This window comes from Eutrema salsugineum, unplaced genomic scaffold, assembly GCF_000478725.1.
Source record: "Eutrema salsugineum unplaced genomic scaffold, Eutsalg1_0 scaffold_12, whole genome shotgun sequence".
Taxonomy (NCBI): domain Eukaryota; kingdom Viridiplantae; phylum Streptophyta; class Magnoliopsida; order Brassicales; family Brassicaceae; genus Eutrema; species Eutrema salsugineum.
This window is the reverse complement of record NW_006256895.1, coordinates 10,079,499-10,088,901: the sequence shown is the minus strand read 5'-3', so window position 1 is coordinate 10,088,901 and position 9,403 is coordinate 10,079,499. Positions and strand designations below refer to the sequence as shown.

At 44.0% G+C, this 9,403-nt stretch overlaps 1 non-coding gene across 1 annotated transcript; it reads left to right on the top strand.

Annotated features, from left to right (window-relative positions):
• The first annotated feature begins 6,304 nt into the window (after window positions 1–6,304).
• Window positions 6,305–6,411, top strand: LOC112089377. The gene has a single exon (XR_002901015.1). It is a non-coding gene; the product is annotated as a small nucleolar RNA R71 (small nucleolar RNA).
• Window positions 6,412–9,403: the final 2,992 nt, after the last annotated feature.

The window sequence follows — 9,403 nt, the reverse complement described above, 5'->3', positions numbered from 1 at the left end:
TTGAAATGCAATCAGGATGATGTTAACAACTCAAAAACGAGTTCAGAGCACTTTGAATCAACAAATTTGGTGGAGAAATGAGAGAGATATGATGAAAACAATGGAGAGAAATGAGAGAAGAGGTGCAAACTCGTGTTTATGGTGAGGAAGAGAGAGTGTGGAACAGGGTCAAGCCTTTGGACTGGTGGTCAATAGATCTATTTTGACCAGTCAAGGCTTTGACCCGCCCTTTTCTCATTGACCGGCCTCCTTTCTCTCTTTTGTGCGTCCGGGAACCGTCGGGATCGAGCCGTATGACCGTCTCGGTGCAGAGCCGGAAATATTTTTGTGCTACCTGGGATCTTCTGTGCCTACCCCGCATGAAATCCTTCAGCTCGGTTTTATTATTTTTTTTTTGCTGCTACCTGGAACCCATTGCGACCAGCTAGCATGACCAAGTCGGAGTGAATTGAGAGTTGGGCTGCGAGTTAGTCTTCTTTGTTCCCAGGTAGCACACCTAAGCCGCAGGGTTTGTTACTTAGACATTCTGGCTGTTCCTCTTTTTGCTGCGGCTTGGTCTTCATATTCCCAGCTAGCACGCGCAACTTGGAGTAAATTGAGAGTTGGGCTGCGAGTTAGTCTTCTTTGTTCCCAGGTAGCACACCTAAGCCGCAGGGTTTGTTACTTAGACATTCTGGCCGTTCCTCTTTTTGCTGCGGCTTGGTCTTCATATTCCCAGCTAGCACGCCCAACTTGGAGTAAATTGAGAGTTGGGCTGCGAGTTAGGTTCCTTTGTTTCCAGGTAGCACGACCATCCCGCAGGTTTTGTGACTTAAACACCACGGCCACTTCTAGTTTGCTGCTACCTAGTTCCTCTTTTCCCAGCCAGCACGCCTAACTCGGAGTAGATTTCGAGCATAAGTGCGGCTTGGCTTTTTTTTTTCTAGGCTGCAGCACCAGGTAGCATAGTTTGGGACTTAGAACTCTTGGCCTGTTCTTCTTCTTTCTGCGGCCTAGTCCTCTTTCACTAGGTAGCACGCCCAGGCCGGAGTAAATTGCGAGTCCTGCTGCGGCCTGGGCTCTTCTTGATCCAAACCGCACACCTAGGTAGCACTGTAGCATTCTCCAAGTTTTTCAGTCCTTAAACACTTCCCCCAGCCCTCTTACATGCTCCATTCCATTCATCACTGAGCTATGTCTCCAAAAATTACCTAGAACCTGAGACCAACTCACAAAACCCATCAAAAAGTTCTAAAACATAAAAGAAAAGAGAAGAAATCAAAAGAACTATGTACAAAGATAAGCTTGGGGTGTCTCCCAAGAGCACTTTGTTTAAAGTCTCTAAGTTTGACTTTGGAAACCTGTTTAACAGGCTGCTGGTGGATCAAGAAGGGGAACTGATGTAGCTTCCTCCTTCTTTTGTGAAACCAAATAGTGCTTGATCCTTTGGCCATTTACCACAAACTCTTGACCATTCTTTCCTTCTAACACCACAGCTCCATAGGGCCTCACCTCAAGAACTTTAAAGGGACCAGACCATCTAGACTTAAGCTTTCCTGGAAACAACTTAAGTCTAGAGTTGAACAGCAACACCAAATCACCAACCTTGAACTCCCTTTTCAAAATCTTTTGATCATGCAAAGCTTCGGTCTTCTCGTTATAGATCTTTGAGCTCTCAAAAGCCTCAAGCCTAATCTCCTCAAGTTCATGGAGTTGCATGACCCTTTTCTCTTGAGCTGTCTTGATATCAAAGTTCAGCAACTTCACAGCCCACATAGCTTTGTACTCCAACTCAACAGGAAGGTGGCAGCTCTTCCCATATAGCAGACTGAAAGGTGATGTCCGAATTAGAGTTTTAAAGGCAGTCCTATAAGCCCACAATGCATCATCTAGCCTTTTGCTCTAATCTTTTCTGCTTGAGCTAACAGTTCTCTCAAGAATGGCCTTGATCTGTCTATTAGATACCTCAACTTGGCCACTAGTTTGAGGATGATAAGGAGTAGCTATCTTGTGTTTCACTCCATGCTTTCTCAACAAACCTTCCAAAGTCTTGTTCACAAAATGAGATCCTCCATCAAAGATAACAACCCTTGGAACTCCAAATCTTGGGAAGATAATGCTCTTGAACAGCTTCACTACAACCTTGGAATCATTGGTAGGGGAAGCAATGGCCTCAACCCATTTGGACACATAATCCACAGCAACAAGTATATACTGATTCCCATAGGATGAAATGAAGGGCCCCATAAAGTCAATCCCCCAGCAATCAAAGATCTCAACTTCTAGAATGGGGTTTTGAGGCATCTCACTCCTTTTTGATATGTTCCCATGCCTCTGATAGGCATCACATGCTGAAACCACTAACTGAGCATCTTTGAACATTGTGGGCCACCAAAACCCACTCTGAAGAACCTTGGCCACAGTCTTGAATGCTCCCATGTGACCCCCAAAAGCTGAACCATGACACTCTTGCAACACAAGTTGCATCTCCTCCTCAGCAAGACACCTTCTATACATCTGATCTTTGTACAGGACATAGAGGTAGGGCTCATCCCAATGGTATCTCTGGACATCTCTGAAGAACTTCTTCCTCTTATAAGCATCTAATTCAGGAGGCTCCACCCCACATGCAAGATAATTCACTATGTCTGCAAACCAAGGCATCTTCCTCTCTTGAATGCTCTTTACTTCTTCAAACTCCAAATAAGAATGGAGCACCATCAGTGATTCCTCCGGAAGACTATCATTGAGAGGCACTTCAGAGTCAATCCTCAGCCTAGAGAGATGGTCTGCAGCTCCATTCTCTATACCTTTTTTATCTTGTACTTCCATATCAAACTCCTGAAGTAGAAGGACCCATCTTAACAATCTTGGCTTGGCATCTTTCTTGGTCATCAGATACCTAAGGGCTGCATGATCAGTATATACAATGACTTTTGATCCCACCAGGTAGCTTCTGAACTTATCAAAGGCAAAGACTATTGCCAGCATTTCCTTCTCAGTAGTAGCATACTTCTCTTGTGCAGAGTCAAGTGTTCTACTGGCATAGTAGATGACATGTAGCTTCTTGTCTTTCTTTTGCCCAAGCACTGCTCCAACAGCAAAGTCAGATGCATCTGTCATGACCTCAAAAGGAAGGGACCAGTCTGGTGCCTGAACTATTGGTGCACTAACCAATGCCTCCTTGATCAACTTAAAGGCTTCTTCACATTCAGCATCAAAGATGAAATCCACTTCTTTACACAACAGTCTTGTCAAGGGCCTGGCAATTCTTGAGAAGTCTTTGATAAATCTTCTGTAAAATCCTGCATGCCCAAGGAAACTCCTTATCCCTTTGACTGAAGTGGGAGTTTGCAGATTCACCATCACTTCCACCTTTGCTCTGTCAACCTCAATACCCTTCTCAGATATCTTGTGCCCAATAACTATTCCTTCCTGCACCATGAAGTGGCACTTCTCCCAGTTCAACACCAAGTTGTGCTGCTCACATCTCTCCAAGACCTGTGACAGATTAGAGAGACAATCCGAGAAGGAGGAGCCATAAACACTAAAGTCATCCATGAACACCTCAACTTTCTCTTCAATAAAGTCAGAGAAAATGTGCATCATGCATCTTTGAAAAGTGGCCGGTGCCTTACATAAACCGAAAGGCATTCTCCTATAAGTATAAGTGCCATAAGGACATGTGAATGTTGTTTTCTCTTGATCCCGGGGATCTATGGGAATTTGGAAGAACCCCGAGTACCCATCGAGAAAACAAAAATAAGGATGATTAGCTAACCTTTCAAGCATTTGATCAATGAATGGTAAAGGGAAATGATCTTTTCTAGAAGCAGAATTCAATTTCCTATAGTCAATGCACATGCGATGGCCGGTTATGGTTCTTTGAGCTATGAGTTCATCCTTATCGTTTTTCACCACTGTGATCCCACCCTTCTTGGGCACAACATGAACAGGAGACACCCATCTTGAGTCAGAGATTGGGTAAATTATCCCTGCCTCAAGAAGTTTTAGTATCTCCTTCTTAACCACTTCCCTAAGGTTGGGGTTAAGTCGTTGTTGATGCTCAATAGAGGACATAGATTGGTCCTCTAGGTGGATCCTGTGGGTGAAAATGTCAGGAGAGATCCCTCTAATATCAGCCAAAGAATACCCTATGGCTCTCCTGAACTTTCTTATTTCATTAAGCAATGCACTCTCTTGATCCTCCAATAGGCTATCATTGATGATGACAGGATATGTGGAGTTTAAGCCCAAGAAAGCATACCTGAGCCCTGTTGGTAGAGGCTTGAGCTCAACAGGGGGTGCATCAGCCTCATTCCAATCCTTGTCCAAGCTGCTTTGGCTGGTGTCTGATCCTTTGATTGCAAAGACCTCAGAACCACTTTGTTCCAGCTCCAAAAACCTTGTCTCAGGACCCAGCTCTCTTGCATTGTCCAGATACAGCTTATACCCTTCACTTGCTTCAGCTAAGAGCCCATTGTCTCCTTGTTCTTGAGTTAGAGCAGTTTGAAGAGGATCCTCAGTGTTCAGCTCCTCAAGCAACTCATCAGCCAACTGATCCATTGTCTCCACATAGAAACATTGACCTTCGATGGTGGGTTTCTTCATCATCTCATTCACATCAAACTTGAGCTTTTCAGACCCAAGTTGAAGCTCTATTATCCCACCTCTCACATCAATAATAGCTCCTGCAGTTGCTAAGAATGGCCTGCCCAAGATAAGAGGATCTACTGGTTCCTCATCCATTTCCAGCACAACAAAATCTGTTGGAACCTCAAAACCACCAATCTTAACAGGTAGATCTTCCAACATACCAACAGGCAATCTAACTGATCTATCTGCAAGGATAAGAGAAATCCTTGCAGGTTTGAAGACTCTAAAGCCCAGCTTCTTTGCTATGGAGAATGGCATCAAGCTGACTGATGCTCATAGATCACAAAGACATCCAGAGAATAGAAGAGGTCCAATGGCACAAGGGAGTGTGAAGCTCCTTGGATCAGTTAACTTCCTTGGAATGGACTTCTTCTGAATGATAGCACTGCATTCATGACTTAGTACTACCATGCCTTGAAGCTCTTTTGTCTTGTTCAGAATGGCATCCTTCAAGAACTTCCCCATCTTTGGCATCATTAAGAATGCATCAATGAGAGGCATTGTGAGTGGTGTCTCCTTGAGTGCCTTCTCAAATACAGCTCTTGCCTTATCCACAAGTTGCTTCTTAAATCTCCCTGGAAATGGGAGCTTGGGTTGGTATGGAGGTGGTGGCACATATTTCTTCTCTGGTTCTGGTTCCTTTGCTACCTCTTTACCCTTTTCTGTCCTTTGTTTCTCAGCAACTTGATCCTCTTTTAAGGCTGCCTCCCCCTCAGTTTGATCATTGTCCTCAATGATCACATTGTTGTTCTCAATACCAGGTAACTCCTTTCCACTCCTCAGTGTAATGGCCTTGGCATATTCCTTGGGGTTGGGTTCTGGTTTTCCAGGTAGGTGACCTTGGTTCCTTGAGCTTGATGCCTGGTTTTGCTTCAGTTCCTTAATTTCCTGCTGCATAGCTGCATTCTGGCTTGCAAAGATCTGTTGACCCTGAAGTAGTTGTTGCAGAATACCAACCATATCTGTACCCATCTGTGGCTGTTGTTGAACCGTTGGTGGCTGATATTGTTGTTGAACAGGCGCTTGCTGTTGGAACTGTGGAGGACCAAACCCTGGTGGTGCCTTTTGCTGCTGTGAACTGAAACTAGGACCTTGAAATGGTTGCTGTTGCTGACCAAAACCTTGATTCTGAGCAAACTGATTCTTTGGTTGAAAAGATCCTTGAAAGTTGTTTTTGGGAACAAAGTTCTGTGGAGCTTGAGAATTGGGATACACCTGGTCTTGTGGGTTAGCTACATTGGTGTTCCTGTAAGAAAGGTTTGGATTGGCATTACCATACTGATATCTCTGGAACCTCTGATTCCCAATGTAGTTAAGCTCCTCTTGGGTGAGACCCTCTTCACTTATGTTCTCAAAGATTTGAGATGGTTCCTCATGCTCTCCAACAAAATGCAATGGCTTGTGAGTTACCAATTTCAACTTGTCTAATTCACTTCTCAACTCCTTAACTTCTCTGGTGAGCCTCTGTTCTGAGCTTGAACCTTCAGACCTATTTGATCTGTCATAGTCTTCACCATAAGTATCATTGCTCAATGCTAAGTTCTCCACTAGCTCTAAAGCAGCATGTATCTCTTTACCCAGAAAGTTCCCATTGGAAGCAGTATCCAGCTGGTTTCTAATCTTGGGAAGAGCTCCTCTATAAAGTGTGCTGAGAAAAGAAGCCTCACTAAACCCATGGTGTGGGCATTGGTTTGTGTAGCTCCTGAATCTCTCATATGCTTCACCAAAACTTTCATTGCTGTGCTGAGTGAAGCTAGAGATTTGGTTTCTCAGTTTTGCAGTTCTTGAGGTTGAGAAGAACTTAGATAAGAAGGCTTGCTTGCATTGCTCCCAGGTTTGAATGGAGTCTCTTGGAAGATTCTTCTCCCATTGATGAGCTTTGTCACCAAGACTGAATGGAAATAGCCTTAGCTTAAAGCTGTCTTCAGAAACTCCATTTATCTTTGTCAGATCACACACCTTATCAAACTGATCCAAGTGTTCCAAGGGGTCTTCCATTGCTAGCCCATGGAACTTTGAGTTCTGGACCATATTCAGCAATGATGCTTTCACTTCAAAGTTGTTGTTTTGCACAGGTGGTGCCTGAATACCAGCTCCATATTGATGAGTATTGGCCCTGTCATTCTCTCCAACATAGACTTGGGGTTGCTCATATCTCCTTTGCTGTTGTTGGAAAGGGTGGGGTTGGTGGTGCACCTGTTGTCTTTTCTGAACATTGGCCTGATGAAGCCCTTGACCAACTCCATTACCAGCTCCATTACCCTGAGCCTGTTGCTCCTGAACCGGTTGTTCTATATCTACCACGTGATCTCCTTGTTCTGCCATCTCAGTCTGATCAATTTGTCTACCACGTCTGTCCCTTCTCCTCCTTGGTACCAGAAGATTGATATTGTCGTTGAGAGGGAAAGGTGGACCACAGCTTCTTGATGTAGACCTGGTGTTCATACACCTGAAATCACAAACAGAACTTGAAAGTAATCAGTAATAACAAGAAAGTAAGCACTTGATCTCAAGAACAGATCAGAGCTTAATGCTAAACAAAATTTAGCAACGGCGCCAATTGATAGACAAGACTTTTTAGGGTCTCAGGACTATCAATCCCCTTGTCAAAGTAGCACAAAGAGGTTTATCAATCCAGATGTGGTGTTAGACACTAAACTATGTGATCAAGTTCTTAATTCAAGCAAACAAGAGTGGTTTTGATTATCTAAAGACAACTACAAACTAAAACAGGATTAAAGACTAATGAAATGATTAAACAAGAACTAAACAATGACAAATGATGTGAATATGATATGATGGAGGCATGAGATTCTAGACATGATAGTTGGTTAGGGTGCTTTGGTGCTAAACTAGAAATGCTAATGACAATGATGAGATTCAAATGATTAAGAACTCTAATCTAGGTTAATCCTCTCATGAAGGTATTAACCCCTATACTAATCCATTTTCAAACCAAATTCTCATTTGTGAAATATGAATCAATATGCATTAATAAACAGCTCTAAATGATCATTCAAGCAAATAACAATACATCATCATGCAGAAAATGCTTAAACCTCTAATACAGCTCTTTCAGGAATTTCATCAAACACTTTTGGTGCATGAGATTCCCAGAATCTAGATCTCAAGTGATATGCAAGGATCTAGCATAGAGAACAGCTGTTTAGAGAGATGAATCAATGAATCTAGTCCTAAGCACTCCTAATTTAACACTTTAGCACCCTAACCTACACATCTAGAACCTCATTAAGGTGACTACTCACTAATCATACTAATCTCTCTTAAACCTTTGCAAGTTGAGAAGATTAGCATGATTAATGATGAGAAATGGAGATGGAGATGATAGATTAAGAAGGAAGCAGCTTTTAAAACTCAAAGATCTCTTCAACTCTCTTGATTAAAAGCCCCAAAAATCGATATTTCTCTTCTTGGTGGAGTCTTTTTCACAAAAGAGGCAAGAGACAAAAAGAATAAAGCTTAGTCCTCTAAAAAAAAAACCCTAAAAAGTATTTATACTTCTCTAAAAACGAACCGGGTCAGCCCGGAACAAACCGGGTCCTGACCCGGCTTTAATGGATAAAGTGGGAATTACTGCGGGTTGTTCCAGTATGTCCCAGGTAGCATGCCCAAGTCGCAGTAGATGAAGAACCTGTCTTGTGAGGCTTAGATCGTCTTGTCTTAGCCGCATGCCCATGTAGGAGTGATTTGCGAGTCTTGCTGCGGCTTAATCCTCTTCTTCTTCAACTCGCAGGACCAAGGCAGTTTCTGGGAGTGAAAAAACTCTGCGGGTTTGTCTCCATTGCACTCAGGTCGCAGGCTCAAGTCGGAGTAAATTGCGAGTGATCGTGCGGCTTGGTTCCAGGTGCGGCCAACTCGCATGCCTAAGTCGCACGATTGTGGACTTAGCATTTCTCTTGCTCGGGAGCTTCAGACCTCATCCAGTGATAGCTTACCCGCACTTCTCAACTCGCAGCATCAGATTTCAGGCATTCATCTTCAGGCCTGCGGGTTAACCAAGCCGCAAGACCATCTCACAGCATTCAGAGCAGCTTGGACCACTTCGCATTCCGGAGAGTGTAACTTCCACGAACCTTGTCCGAATTGAGTGATTCCGGTTGCAGAAGACAGAGGACTCATTTATCTCCAACTTTGGTGAAGGAAGCTTCGGTTCTTGGGAAGTGGAAGGATTCCTGGAGGGCACATCTGTGCAGTGCATTTACACGAACAGAGAGAGGCGTCTAGACATGTGTCCATTCCGGAGACCGTATCTTCCTGCTCATAGCTCCTAATTGAATGATATTGGACGTTATGGAAAGAAGACTCAATTGTCTCGGATTCTCATGAAGGCCCCGGAAACTGAATCGGCCTGGAAGTACACCGTCCTTCGCATTCTTCAGAGCTCATCGGCTTGGTCCAAAACAGCAGCGAGACAGGGATTTCTTCCGACGAGCTTAACGCTCTGCTCACGTGTCCGAATTCCGTGATTCCACTTGCTATGAAACCGTGCTCTAATCCTCGCCAACTTCTATGAAGCACCCGCCATCTGAATCGGACCGGAAGGTTCCCCGGACAGGCGATTTCGGAAACGTGTCTACACCCGGAGATTTTGGCCGATAAGGTCTACTCGCGGTACACGTTTTGGCCGATAAGGTCTACTCGCGGTACATGAAAATGGCCGGTAAAACCCTTCCTGGTGCGCGAGAATGGCCGAGAAAACCTTCCTGGTCAGCGAGAATGGCCGATAACCTCCAAAGATCCAATTTTG